We start from the raw sequence: 7527 nt of genomic DNA, 5'->3' as shown, positions 1-7527 counted from the left end.
AATGCTCACGAACAAAGCACCTTCAATCTCTGAATGAGAAATGCTTAATTCTGAGTTCAAATCATCTGTTGATCTGTCAGACAGAATGCTTCAGCCACGCCTCCTCATGTATAGAGATGGGAAAATTTACTCTGCTCTGAGGCAAACTATGGTTTAATTTGGCAGACCTGAAGAAAAGAGCAAACTAAAGAGCAAACTGCGTTCACTAGATTTTCTAAGAGCAGATATTTGCTAGATCCTTATATATATTAAGATTTTATTTTTATAACATTGGTATACATCCGCTCTAACTTTTATCACAGCAGCCTTTTCCTACCAGGGATTTAGACTTAATAGCTAAAGAAAATGCTGCACAATAGTTAGTTTCAGAACTGCAGTCAGAAATTACAGTGTAATTAAAGACGCTCAAGAAATCGTGATATTGAAGTCTGCCAGTCACTGTGAAATAAATGGTTAATGTGCTGCTTCCAGCACAGCATATAGGATTACATATCAAAGGGATGCAAGTTCTGTACCGGAAGTAGGCCTATTAAGGAGGAACTTATGTACTGCACCGTATAGTCACTAATTCCACCACTGGTCTTTACCAACTATTGCTGTCAGTTCTTGGATAGCCTTAAAAGATGCTGGTATTTTATTAAAGGTCACGTACAATGCGGGAGAGGAAATATAATGTGGTTTGACCAGAAATCTATTTTAAGACTTACTTTACTAGTTTAGTTGAACTGAGATATTACTTCTTGTTCTAAAGAAAAAAAGTAGCAGTGTCTGTAGGAAGAAAGTTGTAGAGCATGGTAGCAACCTTGTTAGTAACAGGGAGGGAAGTTTTGTTGTGATGTGTACTTGTCAGTGTCGTTTGCTGCAAACAGGGTAACAGAGAAAGTCTTCTCCATGCCAGTTCATTCACTGGTCTGTCAGTGGAGAAGGAGATCCCTTGTCCACAGGAGTGGTGTTGAGGAACAGCATAACACCCCAGAGATCCCGCGGCATGTCAGTATTTGTGAATTACTTGAACTGTGTTAATAGTACACTGTAACTTAGAAATATAAGCGATAGCCACACTACACTCAAAATACACAGGAATAGGTATTTCTTTTGTAGGTCAGTCATATGATGCAAGGAAATCTTGAAGTGGAAAAGCATAAAAATCAGTGAATGGGTGAAATCTTCTTTGTGTATATATTGCACATATTTCATTTCATGTATATTCTACTTACTCTCAGCTTGCTTAGAAAGCTGTCAAAAAATAAGCAAACAGAAGAAAACAGGGTGTTTCTTCTACTTTTCAGAGTAATTGAGTATATATACTTTATAACATAGGTTTTTTGCAGTAAGCTGAAAAGTAACTTTTGCATAATACTGTGTAAATAGAAGATTTCTTTTCCAAAAAGCTAGTGTCCCCTCGCTGCTGCTTATAAAGCCATAGAGAGAACTACCCACAGTTCCCTATTAGGAGAAGGTGTGGTGTCTTGCTGTGGCTTTTGCGAGGGAGCAAAAGTCTGATGACTAAGCCAAGTGCTGAAGCTTATCAGATCAAGTACTACAACTATCTTATACTGAGTTTAATAGGTTTTTATGAACTTGCCGATCAAGTGCTTTGTGTTTCTCCTAATGTGCAGACATAGAGAAACCATATGAACAGAGGCAGGAAATACTCAGAACAGAAAGGGAAAATGAGTTATTGGGACCTGCAGTGCCACTTGGTATAGAAGAGAAAGGAGGGTCTAGGAGGAACAAATGACGTCTCACACGCAGCACAGTGAACGGTGTGTTTCTCAGTCCCACTTTCAGTTCTGCAGAGCCCTCTCGCTCTGTAGGTCTACAGGATTTGCACATGTGCTGGCTGGGGGAAACAGGCCAGTTCCTATGTTGATGAGGCCAGTTCCAATGTTGTTTTGGCAGAACAGGGAAAAGACATTCTACCTAAGTATTAGTATTAACCTTTTCTCTTCATTGATCTGTTTGGTTTCTTACTGAGGCATTTTACCTTTGTCTCAGAAGCATTTAATTACTTTACAAAAAAATAGAAGGTAGGAAATATTCACAGAAAGCATCCCTTAGAATTGACTAAACACTGGGTATCATTTGCTGGATTTATGGAACAGTGTATATAGTAAGTTAAAAATAATCAGGAAGTCTGTCTACTTCTAAATAGATTGTGGTTAAAAGGCAGATAAGCCCTTAACAGACACACCTCTAACATTGAATGACTACCTCATTATCATTAAGGGACTTCGCCCTTTACCAAATCTTGAGTATCTAACTTTCCTGGTTATAAAAACCAACCTCACTCAGGTGCCAGAAGCAGTGTGGTCATGGTAGCCTACACAGGATAATTTTCCTGCTAAGAGAATACGACTCTAGTGTCAAACTGCATCGGACGACAGTGCTCAGCTGGCCTGGATTTCTGTAAAGGGCAAAAGGGTCTGGGTTCTCCTCCCTATCAGCACCACCCATTCTGAGGCATCCGAGTTGGAAGTACTGGCATAATTGCAAAACATCTTCACACAGATGGTATGATACAGTGTAGGTTACACTAGGATTCTTGCGTGAGATATTTGGCTAATTAAGCTGCGATGAGGACAGGTTTGTACTGTTGGTGATTTCTCAGTAACATTTCGTCACAAGGTGTACAAAATGTTTTTCCTTTTTAGTGTCACAGGGTTCCAGAGTATGAACTTTTATTTTGTTGACTTGTTTCCAGATAAACATAAGAACACATTGTAAAGGTCACTTTGTTTTTTAAATTCAACTCAGATTCGGTTCCACGTAGCATCTCTAGCATGTATCACAGCTGCCATTCCAAATTTTCAAAACACAGCTTCAGACAAAATTATCTTATAGAATTCAGGCCTGGCAAATCATAATGAATTGTGATCACTGTATATGGGATGATGCTTTGTCACAAAGGTCCGGATCCCTGCAGGGCATATACTGTTGATTTCACTGAAAGATAGGGGCCACAAGTAGTTTTATGGTAAAGAAAATCTGCCTTTTCAGCTATGGCTTCTGATTTGAAACACTTTTAATTCCTGATGACTTGAGCTGAAGCACTGAGATGTACAGATCAGGCGTGTTGGACATTGGACACCTCGCTTACGGCAAACATGTGGGTGCTCTGGACCCTGCTCTTCGTTGCCCTAAATGTTTTGTATTTGTTTAGGCATGTGCAGCAGATGAAATAATAGTATTAATAAATCTGAAGTCTCCGCTTATGTCACTGGTAATGTTTTGTGGACGCTTTGCAGAGATGTAAATGGCAACTAATGGAAATTCAGGAAGTCAGGAATCAGATTTCCAGAGGTTTTGAGTTCTTTTTATACCAGCTGAAGTCAATGAAACCATCTTCCGAAAACTGGGTTCCAGATAATATTCTGGCAGGCAATGCTGGGTTATCCAAAATTAGATGCCACCTCTGAAAAGATAATTGTGATTATCTCATAGGGGAAGTCTGAGACAGAGCCAAGAATCTGAATCATCTGATACCCAGTCCTGTGCATTAACCACAGCGCTGATTTTTTTTAGTACTGCGAGTTTGAATACTGACTTGTTAAAAAATAAATGCAGTTCTCAAAACTCATCCGCAGCATATTCAAAATAGCATTTTGACATAATTTGCTGATGGTAGAACTCTGATAACTGAAGTTTGTTTACACCTCAACATTTCAAAGAATGTGGTTTCAAATCAATTCATTCTTCATTGCTGGGAAGTTAAGCCCCATATGAGTGAATGCTACTTTTAACACATTGATTAATGGTTGGGTCTTTATACCATTCTTTATCTGTTTTCTGCATTTTCAAATTCAGTTTTTACAGAGTACTTTTACATGGGTAAATGGCTTGGTCACTGTCAAAACACAATGGAATGCTGTTGTTTAGAAAGAAAATACTGTTACATGCTATTGGATTTTAAGAAAGGCCCTTATTATATTATTCTGAGTAGGAATACTTAGAAAACAAAAAAGTTCCAGAGAACATGACACCTGAGGTGTAACAGTAATTTATGTATATTATTTAACTAGTCTGTGTTTATTTGCAGTAATGACTTTGTGATACAGCATGACCTGAACAAAACAAAGTCACTGGTAATTGAGCCAGCTTCTATTTGTGTACATGTACATGTGACGGTAAGGATACATGTACATGTGTCAGCACCCCATTGTGATAGATTGATCTGTAACATTTATTGTGTACTTAACAGCTCGTGTCTAGTTTTCATAGAGATGCCATCTTCCAATATTTCACAAACATAAGTGATTTAAGATCCAGTGTATATTTTAGGATGTATGCAGGACTGCATGGAGTCTAGCTCCACGTGAGGATGAGTTACGGGGAGAGTAATTGAAAGGTAGCATTGAAGTGTGTTATCAGGATCTGTTAGTTTAATTCAAGGGGAAAAAAACGACATTCTGTATGTGCTAGAAACTAGAAAGTGGTGAGTTTTTTCCATTTCTCCTATGAAGACAGGCTGAGAGAGTTGGGGCTGTGCAGCACAGAGAAACAAAGGCTCCAGGGAGACTTTATTGCAGCCTTTCAATATATAAAGGGGGTTTGCAAGAACAGTGGAGAAACACTTTTTACCAGGGCCTGTAGTGACAGGACAAGGGGCAATGGTTTTAAACTGAAAGAGGGCAGGTTTAGATTGGACATAAGGGAGAATTTTTTATGATGAGGGCAGTGAGGCACTGGCACAGGATGCCCAGAGTTGTGGATGCCCCATTCCTGGCAGTGTTCAAGGCCAGGTTGGACGGGGCTTTAAGCAACTCCATCTAGAGAAAGTTGTCCTGCCCATGGCAGGGGATGGACTAGAAGATATTTGAAGGTCCCTTCCAACCCAAACCATTCTGGGAGTCTATGATCTTTTAAGTTGCAGCGACTGAAGTAAGATGAGGCACAACCAGAAATTTCAGAACAGAGTGTACCATGGAAGTAGGACATGTGTGCTTAGTAACTAGGATATTGGAGGTATTGGATAGTGCGAGGATATTGGAGAGATTCAGTCCTGATTGATTCAATCCTGCAAGCATGCAGCATGCACAAAGGTAGAGCATCCGTACCTTGGTGTCCCGGTCTATGGGGTGCAGGAAAGCCTACTATGCTGCTGCGCTGCAGGGTTTTTCAAGCTGCCTTGCCTGACAGTGCTGGTCCCACAGCGCTTGGAGAGGTCTAGATAATACTTTGAAGACCAGGGAGGTTTGACTAAAGGAGAGACATTTCAGAATAAAGTGCAGTATCTTTCATTAAGCAGCTTTTCCGAAGGCAGAAGAATTGCCAGTATATGATATTGCTACGTGGTTTGAATTGCACCTCTCACTTTTTTCCAAAAGACTTTTTTTTAAATAAAAAAGCCTTTTGTTTTTAACAAAGACCAAATGGATTTCTCAGACGTGCTGGATATTTGCAAAGTTGATTGATTTATGTGCAGTGCAGATGCTCAGCATGATTACTTTTTTACCATACTCCATTTAGTGGTAAGAACTTCATTATATGAAAGCAACCAAAGACCTCTTCAAAAATTATATGCTTTCTTTTTCTTTTTTCTTTTTTTTTCCCTTTCCTACTGCCATGGCACAAGAGAAATAATGCATTCAGTGTTGATATAAGAGCTAGTGAGTACTGCCCTTGAAATTCCTAAGTGCAGGCCTCTGGAAGCTACCCTGGTTAAATGAAGGCTGCAAACTTACTAAGATTGAGAATGAAAATGGGGAAATAGCTCAAATAAGTGGATGCACCACCAGCTTAAAATAAGGAAAACCTCTCTTTTCTTGTTATGCTGAAAAATATCTGAAACTTTCAATTAGCAATTTTTCAGAGATTGTTTTCCCTGTATTTCAAATGAAATAAGGCAAAACATAAGAAAAAGGAAAGGCAATAAAGTTGGCTGGGTTTTTTTGTAAATTGCAGCTGAAGATTGGGTGTAGTCAAAACTTTTGTATGAGAATTTTTATGTGTCCTTACAAAGAGAATACTGAGGTGTCAAACTAGGTAATAACACAGGAATGTGCATTTGCTTGGATTCCAGTAGCCAGACTCATGAAGAGAAGGTCTCATATGTGAGTAAGAGACTGCGGGGTTGTCACCTAATTCATTAGAAGCAAAGAACTGTCAGACATCTGAAGTGTGCAAAGCGTAAGACTGTCCTCTAATTTCTCCAATTTTGGCAGTTTTGATGCCACTTGTACTTAAAGTTATTAATTGTTTGGAAAAAAATGCAACGTTTCTCCCTTTAAACTTTCTTCCCTCAATCAACAGTTTATAAATGCAGTAGCACATTTCAGATGTCAGTAGTGTATTTTTATCTGGAAACTGACTAATGTGCATAATAAAATGGATAGGCCTGTGTGTTGAAACACAGCGTAGTGAGACACAGCACAGTGCTGTTTGAAAAGGAAATAATCTCTTCTTTTGGATTTTCATTAGGTCTAATAGCTTGGATATCCACGGAAACACAACTGTTTGTAAGATGGATACAACGTATTGCACAGTTACTCCACTTCCTGTCACTTACGTAAATATTTGTGTCTGATTATTTTTGAAGAAACATCCTTTCTACACAGAATTAGCTTTACAAGCAGAGGGAGTACCAGGAAAAGCATCCTGGTCAGGTTACTCGTCAGTCAGCGAGTGAGTAGGGCTTCAAGGCAGGAGGTGGCAGTCTTGAGCAGCAACTCACTGCTGCCTCCGCGTCGTTAAGCTCAGGTCCGAACTAGGGTCAGAGCCGGGCACAAGCAACTCGGGATCTGAGCCCATTACCTTAAACATCGCAATGACAAGCAGCTTAGATATCGAAGGTGGCAACAGCTAGCTTTGTCCTTTGTACCCGATAATTAAAAATGTAGCTAAGTTATTTGTTAATTTTAATGTGGGTTTGTATAAATTTTCCTAGATTTTTAAATATTTGGATCAGTAGTTGTAGAGGGAAAGACTGAAGCACAGTGGAGAGGCAGACTTTAATCGGCTCCATTCTCATCTGGGTTTGCTTTTTCTAACTAGGAAAATCATTTGCAAACAAGAATAACTCCCAATAAAATACGGTATTGTGTTATTCAAATAAGAGGTCTGTCTAATTCTGGTCCTCCTTGCAAGTATCCTGGAAGGCTGGGTGATCCTTCATCCTCTGACAGTGGTCTACAAGCAGGTCATGAGGTACTGCTATCTCCCTCCCGAACTGCCGCAAAGTAATGGCAAGAGAACCTACTTTTATTAATAATATCAGTGATTAAAATTTTCTGATCAACAGATCAGCACAAAAACTTGCAATTACCCAGTCTCAGCAGAGAGGAGAACTTGATGACATCATTGTTTTTCCCCTGTGAAAATGCTAAGTTGGAAAAAGACAAAAAAAGATTAAATGAATCACAGTAGCTACATGTGACATCCCACTTCCAATCTTTGTGAAGAATGTGAACAGTACCATTCACTGGGACAATCGAAATGTTACCAAGAGAGTTCTGCAGCATTGCTTATTTCCACTGGTATTCATAATCAGAATTTTGCTTGTAAATTTTGTTGCAAATTTTGTATATC

The sequence above is a fragment of the Falco peregrinus genome, chromosome 7 (genome assembly GCF_023634155.1).
Source record: "Falco peregrinus isolate bFalPer1 chromosome 7, bFalPer1.pri, whole genome shotgun sequence".
In the NCBI taxonomy this organism is placed as follows: Eukaryota; Metazoa; Chordata; class Aves; order Falconiformes; family Falconidae; genus Falco; species Falco peregrinus.
The sequence above is the reverse complement of the archived record's forward strand: the minus strand, read 5'-3'. Positions refer to the sequence as shown.